A 10548-nucleotide genomic window follows, 5' to 3' on the forward strand; every position below is an offset into this window, starting at 1 on the left:
GGACAGAAAAATCCATCTACAGCTCAGATTGAATCAAACCTGATTTTGATCTAATCTACCCCCAAATTGCAAATCACAAACCAGGAACAGGATGACAAATGTTTCTTTGCCAGAGACTTTTTTTTTCTTCTGCCTAAATGGAAACCCATCATCACAGGCTGGTTATTTTTTCAAATTACTGTAAAACATCTGTCTGTTGGGAGTTTATGAAAATCTCCAATTCACGTCATGCGGAGTCATTAAAGCCAGGGGATAGTGACCTTTTGACAACTTTTGTGGGAAAAGCCGAGAGACTCTTTTACGAACCACTTCTGTGTTTTCAATAATATTCCAGATTCTTCCTGTTTTATGTTACATGTAACTCCTTCCGTTCTAACAAATTATTCAGTTTTGTAGATTGAGCTGGTAGAATAGATAGTGTGTCAAACTATTTGTCCTCCTTCCAACTAATATGGTTGTATATGCAGTACTGCTGTATATAATATCAGGATATAAATACCATTATATTACATATAATATATATATAATACTGATCAATATATCTATATACAGTATTTAGAATTGATCATGTATTTGGATTAGGAATTGTTTAAAGACTATAAAACAAAGAGTTCAGATTGGGGTGATGCAATTAGCAAAACAAAACAGTATCACAGGGGTCTGTGTTAGGATCACTCTTTAATGCTGATAATGGGTGTTACCAAAAACAGGTTAGAAAACACCACAAAATAAATTAGAAATAATCTTTTTCAGAATTCAACACAGGGCACACCTCTGCCGGATGATATTTAATGCAGACAATTGAAGAGTCTTCATGTAGCAAAAACATAAACTAGAAATACAAAAGAGGAAACAGTGAGCTTGAAATTAGCAATGTGTGAAAAAAAACATAAACATTTTTATGTTGACATAGTTTTCATGTGCTAGACAGTGTGTGAAAGCTATAAAATAGGCACGTAATATTATAATATGCAGTAAATTCGAATACTTTAAATTAAGGGATTTTATGTTAAAATTGTGGAATGCCCTAGTAAGACCTCATTTTAATAAACGTTAAATTTTAACCACCAAGTTACAAAAAAGATACAGTACAGCTGCTTTGGAATCAATCCAGAGTGGGTAAGGTATATTCCAGGTCTCAAAGGAATTTCCTATTTTGATTAGCTAAAAGAAATCTTTATTGTCTCTAAAAGAGAAGTCTAGCAGTGACTTAATTAAAGGCACTGGGCTTATTGGACTTCCTTAGAATCAACAGTGAAACATAAACCAGAAGACACAAATGGAAACTATTTTTAAAAAAACTCATATCCTGATTTGTGCTTTTCTTAACTTTGAAGTTACAGTAGCTGAGTTGATTTGTCTTCATGGTTGAATCTGTGCTCTGAAGGGCACTACAGAGCAGGTGTATTTATTCAGAAATCATGTGAACCACTATTATTGACTTATGTCATTTAACTGATTGTGTGACTTGTAAAAGTAATTTAGTGCACCTGAATTTAAAAACAAAAGTACTTTGTCATTGCAAAGTGGAAGAAAACTTGACATATTTCACTTTTGCTACAGAATTTATAAAATGTTTTTAGTAGACATTTAACTTTCAGCTATTAAAGTTTGAGTTTCAAGCTTGTTTAAAAATATTAACTTTGAAAGCACGTGTATGCATTTATACAGTACATCTACAGTAATTGAACAAAATGAGACATCATTGGAAGGGTGTTAATAGTTTTACAAGGCACTGTAAATATTCTATATAATATATATACTGTACATATATATAAATGTTAGTATTTTGTGTATTTTTATAGAATATTTATACTGTAGTAGTATAATATTTAATATATCATATACAGTAGTTCTTTAAGTAAGAACTACTGATGCCCATCAATAGTGCTGTCAGGTAGGAAACCCTGTTTTTTCAAAGCCTGATTCCATATTGTTTTAAAATTACAACTCGGGAACTTGATTCATCATTTTTATACTTATAAAGTGTCTTGTTGGCAGTTTCTGTCTTAAGGTACTAATGTACAATAGGTATGTCTATGTTGTATTGCATTTTGAGTCACATCAAATTGCTGAGCTTGTCTATAAACGTAATTTCTGTTCTCGTGTGAATTATATGTGAGCCACTCTGAAGAAATGAGATTAACAGCTAAACTGGTGCGAAACTACGTTATACAATATGAAGTTCACACATTAATGACTTTCGATGATATTCAGCCTTCCAATAGCAGCTTTGATATGTGAAGGTTTTCACTGCTCAGAAACCACAAGCAAAATATCCCTCATTCTACCACATCGTTCTCTTACCTTAGTTCTCCCAAAATACAGCTTTACAACCAACAATGAAATGAGTAATTTAGATAGAATAAACACCAAATGAAACGGTGGATCTTGAGAACCAGAGACGCAGATGAAGATACAACCAAAAATACTGTGAGTTGCTACTATGCTACATTGAAAATCCCACTGGCATTGTTTTTTTTTCATAAGATGTCATTGTAAAGTTTTATCTACTGAATTAACCAAAAAAAACCCACAGGCAACCTGAGCCTACCAAGATCCTTGTGGATTCAGGAATGTGCTATTGTCAATAGATTCTGTTCATTGGATTATAGCAAGAGCTGGATACCTGATAAGATGGATGGGCAGGCATACAATCAGAATAGCTCCAACGGCTTCTGGAGTATTCACTCTTTTTGATGTTTTCCAGATTTTCCTTTTTCAGCTTCTTAGCTCAAGCTGTGTCAATTGTGTCAATGGTTTTATGGACGTTTAGTCCAATCTTGTGTTCCCTTATTTGCCTGTAAGAGATTTAGTCTACAGTTATCGAATGTCAAAAGCACACAATTCATATTATGTTGTCCAGAAAACCATCATCAGGCATACATTATCTTTTGATAGGAACTCTTCTGTGAAGTAGATCATAAGACACCAGGTGCAAGACTATTGTAGTTCCTTAACCTATCTATTTCCACCATTGCATTTGCAGAATTGATTGACAGCTACAATAGGCTGCATTTCACACCTCATTTCCACTGCCACTCTTAAGAAGACAGCAATATTTTTATTAGTGTTCTGTTCAGTATTCTGTTCAGGTCACCAAACACTTTAAATATCAGGTGAGTGCATTAAACCAAAACTGAAATGAGTCTGAAAAGCAGATGGACCAAAAATGATTAATTTATATGTGGCAGGTGAAACTAATATGAACCAATGCTCTGTCCTCTGCAAGGCAAGTCTCAGAAATGACACCTGTTTGAGAAAGAAAGGAATCTCTAGTGGCCTTAAGAAAATAATAGGTAAAGCATATCAGTTATCGATCCCTTGAAACACATATCTTGGTAGTTTCCCATAGTAAGCCAAGAGTGTATATACTGTACAGTAGGTCATATTTGAAGAATTCATCATCAGACTATATTAAATCTATTATAAAAAAGATAGTTTTATGATGATGTTCTGGCTGAAGTACAGATATTTAGTGCCATTTAATGCCACACAGTATGTATGATACAAGTTCTAAACATCTCTTCTAAACATTGCATTATAGTTATTTTCTCCTTCACCTGTGCATGTGCCTATTAAGTTGTTTCCATTGGTGTAGAAAATTAATTAAATTCAAAAGTCTGTTCCAAGACGATACTGTGCTTGTGATCACAGACCTCTGCTATGGGTATTTTTGCTGATGTGCTCCTTGTCATGATCCTTTGGTTATTTATCCACTAAATCGAATAGTGACAATAAAATAAAGGAATTAGAGGTTACTGTGCCATTCTGATGTTTTCATATATGATGACTGATTTATTATTTCCTGTCTGGTGGTATGACTACAATAAGGTTTGTAATGTTGTTTATCATCACCAAAGAGAATTCAGTTGAAATTAGAAATATTTAGCAGAACTTGTATGTATTTCTATTTTATCTACAAGAATATTTAGCATCTGAGTCAGCTGGGTGGAGGACTTTTGTGTGTGAAAAGAAAACCAGATCCTTCTTAGACCCCTCTTCCTGCTCACTGTATTTACTTTTCCAGCTGCTAGATACAGGCTAAAGTTATTTTACTGTTATTTCAGTATGATCATTAGTTAAGGTAGAGTTGTTATTCAAATAAAGAGTGTAAGTTTTTCAGATAGTCTTGATCTGAAGTCCTTGTGGCTGCACTTTCATGTTTAATTGTTTTTACAGGAAGCACCATGGAGAAGTGCCAAAGTGAGGGACATACAGTGGAAGTGGATTAGGACTGTGGATGTTTCCAAGGCCTCTCATGTGACTTCTTGGAAATCATTTACTTTCTCTGATTCTAGGCAGTGCTTCCAGTGGTAAACTTCAGCATTGCATCTGCATATTTTCTGATTTTCATGGAGAAGGGATACGTTTCACTTTTCTTCTAGCCATCCTACTAGGACTCGTTATTGTGGAAGAGAAACAAGGATTTATGTCAAATTTGGCTGCTTTAAAGTGGAAATGATCAGTATGACTAATTTAGAGGGAAAAAAAGCTTATTGCCTTAATACGAAAACACTAAATAAGATCTGTGCTAAAACAAAATGATTAGGTTTCTGAAATTGTAAAAGATTTTTTTTTCTTTTGACCGGATGTATTGTCACACCTCTGTACAAATTTGAAGTCCAAATCTGAAAAGGCGAGAGTTAATTTTAAAGTTTCGGATTTGATGAATAGTGTAAGGTTGTGAAATAGGAAAGACATCCCCACCTATGTTGGACTCAGTTTTACAGAGTTTCCTGTTTTCCACTGTGGCAGAAAAGGGAAAATAGGAGGGGATTTAGTTCTCTCAGTATCTCACAAAACTGTTCCAGGACTTTTATATTACACACTGTGCCTTGAATGATATTCAATTTTGTTCAATTACAAACAAGATAACACATTTTTTAATTTATGACGAACATTAACAGCTAGACATGCATCACACACACACTCCTGAAATGACTGTTATTTATTTTTCCTTCTGTATAGGTTTAATCAGTTGCATTTCATTTGATATGCCTGAATAAGATGTGATTTCTGAGTGTTGGCTCTTCAACGAAGCACTGACAACAAATTTCTGAGCCTGCAGTTCCTCTTGTACTGAGCATCACATCGGAGGAGGGTAAAACTAACTTGTCTCCTGACCCTCTAGCTATCTTTGCTCACTTTCCTATTAGTGGGTGAACAAGCCAGTGCTTGGTGATTTCTGCTTCACAATGACAGAATGAAAAGGCAATGTTTCTGTGGATGCTCGGCCTCCACATACAGGAAATTAAATAGGGTGCATACCAATTACCAATCCATTTACCAATTTCCATTCCAATTACCTTTTTTAAGAACTGTAAGCAAATTTAGTAATGTACCTCAAATAGAAAATTAAAAGTGACTAGCTTGTAATTAAGAACTTACAAGGCTGGAAAAAAAAAACAGAAGATGGGAATATCCCAGGAACCAATCTCTTCATAGCAATATAAAATGTATACCATTTGAGAAATTCATATTTGTTAATTGTAGAAAATCATTCCTTTATTGTGTAAAATTGTGTTCATTTATCTTGTTATGTCACCCATTTAGACCATGACATATAGTCTCTTACCTAGAGTCTGATCTAGCTGCAATGCTTACTAGGAGTGGAAAATCACCATCCTGGAGGTGTTAAATAAAAATACGGACCCAAAATTACAAATTGCAAACCCATTACCTTTCAACAGCTTTACCTTTCCCGAGACTTTTTCCTTCTACAAATAAAAACTGTTTATCAAGTCCTGGGTTTGTGATTTGTGAGTGGCAGGTGGATTGAAGGTTGAGTTATTCTGGGTCTGTAATAGTATGAATCCCCTTAGAAACAAATGTACTATTGTATTGTTTTCAAAGAAGGCATTAAACTAAGGCTGTATTGTAATTAAAGGAAGCTGTGTGAGCAGAGTAGTTGTTGTCTGGAGGAAGTATAGTACAGGATGAACAGGGAACAACACTTCCACATTTCTGTGATTGCTAATCGTATACAGTAGTTACATCTGAAAGGTCTTAATTTCAGCTTTGTCAGATACACATCTGGTACTTTAAATCAATATATATATTAATACATACTGTATGATTAATTAATTAAAAACAGTAACATATTTCTCACAATTTGAAATAGTTTTATTGTGAATGCTAACTAGAAGGGTGTTCCTTCACTATAGAAACCCTGTACTTTCCCTAGTCACCTACTCATCTGTATGGAGCTAATTGTTTGTAGCAATTGTTGCAGCATTATTATTATGATTATTAATAATAATAATGTTAATGCCATTCCTTTACTATGCAGTCACAATTTGCTTGTAGTTATTTTTTAAAGAACAGTATTACCCAAAACTGTCTTGATGACCATAAACTTCAGTTATTTTTATTTTTCCTCTGCCTTATAAATATAATTTAAAAGACTGGAATTATTACATTCTAAAAAATGTCTCAAGTTTGTTTGTTTTTTAGTAACAAGGAATTACTGGGTTTTATTCAATGCATTTGACATCTACTCAAAATTCACAGATTACACAATAAGATTATTGAAGAGTTGCTTTCTTTCTATCAATAAAGGGCTTGTTTAAAATGAACAATAGTGCCACATTTGTTGATTCGTGAGCACTATATCATCCTAGTACTGATCAGGCCCAGCCGTGCTGAGCTTTAAATATCTGACATGATGGGGCCCACAGGATGGTAATACTGCTTTAACATACAAGATATCCATGTTTTTATGTTTTATACTTGAAACATTTTTTTTTTACTTTTGCTTGTAAATTTTAAAGCCCTTATTACTGAGTGGAGAATACACTAGGGGTGTAACTATGGCAGGTACTGTAAATTTGTATATACAAGAATAGTGGCCAATCACTCCCTTTCTGTCTCTATGCATCCGTTCTTCAAAAAGTTACTTTTTGCTCTTTTCTCCCTCCTAAACACCCATACATTACTTCCTCGCTTCTCTTTCAGGTAGTTTTACACTTGTGTGCTTTAGTCTTCCTTAGTTTGAAAATCCTTGTCTACAATTATAGTACCATGTCTTTGGCAACGTTTCTCACAAACAGGCCTGTCACCTTTAATTTATTTATAGGGAAGTACTCTTGTGCCAAAACTACCTACCCAATGACCAAGCAAGCCAGCAGGTTTATCTGCACAAACAGAAAACTTTCCATGCAATTTTGAACAAAACGACAGAAATTACAGTTCAAATCAGCAAGGAATAGTTCATTAAACTGAAAATCCAGCACAAACTTTGAATGCTCTATCAGCCATCCACAAAAAAAAATGAAAAAAAGAACAGGAACTGATACCACCTGTATATTTGTTCCATTGAATCCTAGACTAGTTTTTATATGTCACCAACATTTCCCTCTTACTTTACACAGTGTAACGCATAAAGGACTGCTTTCCTAATAAACCAATTTTACACAAAGTACATACAGTACACAGAAATATTTACCGTAATGTCAGCAAACATTACAATTCATGAGAGATAAAAATACAGATGGGTCTAAAGGAAAGGGGGTGTGTTAAAAATAAAACAAATTTAGTATCATGTTACTTAACCTTTGCCAAGGATTTTGTACTGTATGAAAAGGGGAAACCCAACAGCAGTTCTCAGGTTCACCACAAGCAGTCACTGCACTTTAAATGTTATCAAAAAAAGAAATAAAGATTAATGCTAGATTTCCCCCCAATCAAGTATGCACACTAACATGTTTTAGCTTTTAACAGCAACTTTTAATGATTTTATTTACTAATACACATGTATTCAGTTCTGCAGCATGAATAGAAATATGTAAAGCAAATGCATTGATAATTATTATTTTTTTATTTCTCTTAGCACTGTCTCAGATTATTTTGAAATATGGAACTTAGCAATTAAGCTTTTTTTAGGAATATGTAACATCTTCCTTTTCGGGTATTAGCGAAGCACAAATGACTATTCACTTATGCACTCTTCACATCCACAACCAATAACAGTAATCTAATTTGTTATTGATATTAGTTTAAAAAACACCCCAAAACCTTGCTATTCACTAGCCCTGTGTTACTGTGTCTTTCTGTATTCCATCACACTCTGTGTACTCTTTGTGCCTTCTTACAAACACCACTTGCCTTGTTGCCACTAAAGAATTGTAGACCCAAGAATCATCCATTTTGCTGCAGCTGTACTTCATGGAGCATTTATATTTATGTATAGGCCTTCACAATCTAAGAACATTATCTTAAGAAAATGAGAAATACTTTAAAATGTGAACAAATTAACACTGAAGCGAATCACTGATGTGGTCGACATGGAGGTAGAGTGGTTAGCATTACTGCCTCACAGCCTGGGGTCCTGGGTTGAATTCTGGACCTGGGATGCTACTGTATGTGCGTGGACTTTGTTCTCCCTGTGTTCACGTGGGTTTTCTGAGCAGGTGCTCTAGTTTCCTCCCACAGTTCAAAGACATACTGAAAGGTTAAGTGACTTCTGGGAAACCTGGCTTTGCATCTGTTGTTTGCCAGGATACGCTCTGCCTACCCCACGGCCTTGTATTGGATAAAGTGGTTAGAAAATGGATGAATGAATGAATGCCTAATACAACTGAAAATAAATACATACATCTCTTTTTAGGTACTGTATATGTGAGATTTTAACAGAAAATTGCACTCATTAATGGAAAGTACGGTTGAGGTAAACATCGGATACGACATAGTTCATGGTAAGACGTTTTTTGCTTCCTTGTACTGTATATGTAAGCCTAGAAGGGGAAATTGCTGTAGACTTTGGTTTACAGAACGTCAGAGTGACTCTTGTTTTGCTTTTCCTGCGCTTTTGTGTTAGAGAAATAGAACAGTTAGGTGTAATCCACGGTGATTCATAAATTGAATGGGGGGGATTTCCGATATCCCAAGGGGTAATAAAACATAGAGATTTAGGTAGAAGGCTGAAGTTTGTAGACCAACGGAATTCCCCCGGTACGTAGCAAGACAAACACTGCTGGCCACTCAAGTGGGTAAGGCTGCACCTGCTAGCCTGGTCACATGATTAGAAACAGGCAGCAGCAAGTAAATCTGAAAGAACCTTTGATTTTACTTTGACTGATCTCCTAGCTGTCGGAGACCCTTTTGTCGTAAGTGTGGCCTTTAAAGATGACCAAAAAGAGTTAGCAGTGGTGTGAACACGATGGGTTTATGTTCCTAACTAGACTGAATATGTCAGCAAAATTAAAAGAAGTCATCAGCTTTACAGTTGGTTAGCTATTGCCTTGGTCATTTCCAAACAACACCATTCTTCCAGCTGCCCAACTGTCCTTTTCTCTTTGATCACTCAATAAAACTCGATAGAACAGCAGTACCATCCAAGAGCAAGCCAGTAATTCATTATCCATCAGACAGCCAATTTTCTTCCTACAGTATCAGGGGACATGGAGTCTACCCTGGCAACATACAGTAAAGCCTTAGGTGGAATCACTCCCTGCACAGGATGTCTGCCCATCGCAGGGCACACAAACAAACACCTACTGAAAGGAGGATTTAAAGACAGCAGTCAACATAACTAGCTTGTCTTCTGAAGATGGGAGGAACAGAACACAGGGAAGAACACAAAAAAAGGAAAGACATGTTAACCTCACACAGAAATATGGGGAGGACATGTTGATCTCTCACAGAAACATAGGGAGGTCATCTCACCAATGAATATACCATAGGGAGGACATGTTAACCTCACAGAGGGAACATATAAAGAGATACTGCATATGCCTTTTCATAATGAAAGAGTTAGCTTTCTACTACAACTGATAAAGTTGCTCCCTAATAAAAAACTCCACAGTCTTGGTATGAAGGGAGGTAGAGTTGTGTAACTTTAATGAACACTGATTTGTGTGTTTACACATGAAAACCCATGAGTAACCTATTTTTACCTCTTCACTGTTTAGCTTCTTGCAAAAATTGTGAATTTCTTTTTCATGCTCAGCAAGACACTCTGTTCAAACACATTTTTTCAAATATGTTTACAAGGGTTCTTCTCAGCTAGCTTTTACTTCCACAGTATGTTATTTTTTTTCTCAGAAAATGACACAAAAACTACTAGTTAAGAAACAGATTTGTTTTTGGTTAATCTCTGAACACATACCTTATTGCTCATTAAGTGTCAGAACTACAGTCTTAAATTTTACTTTTAATTTCTTTAAGCCTGCCAGTCTGCATTTTTGCTGAAAAACAGAAGTTTCTCTTTCCTACACTGACCTCTGCTGGAAGCTATTAATAATGACTTACATTTTAGTCCAAGACCACCCTAAGGGCTGTTAAAATAAGTAAAATCAAATATCATCATGTAATTTTAGCATATGCCTATTTTTTCTGAAACTTTCTGAAAGAAAAGTAATCATAGATTAGTTGCATAGGTATACGAAACAGGCATAACTAGTAGATGGGTTCAAGTTGTGTAAATAATATAAACATTATATAAAATAAATAATACAAAAGGAAATTTTTAGTCTGTTATGTTACTTCCTGCAAACCAGCTAGGCTCCTCAGAGCTACACTCACAGAGTAAGATGTAAATATTTGGTT

The sequence above is a fragment of the Atractosteus spatula genome, chromosome 19 (assembly GCF_055471065.1).
Source record: "Atractosteus spatula isolate fAtrSpa1 chromosome 19, fAtrSpa1.hap1, whole genome shotgun sequence".
Lineage (NCBI taxonomy): Eukaryota > Metazoa > Chordata > Actinopteri > Semionotiformes > Lepisosteidae > Atractosteus > Atractosteus spatula.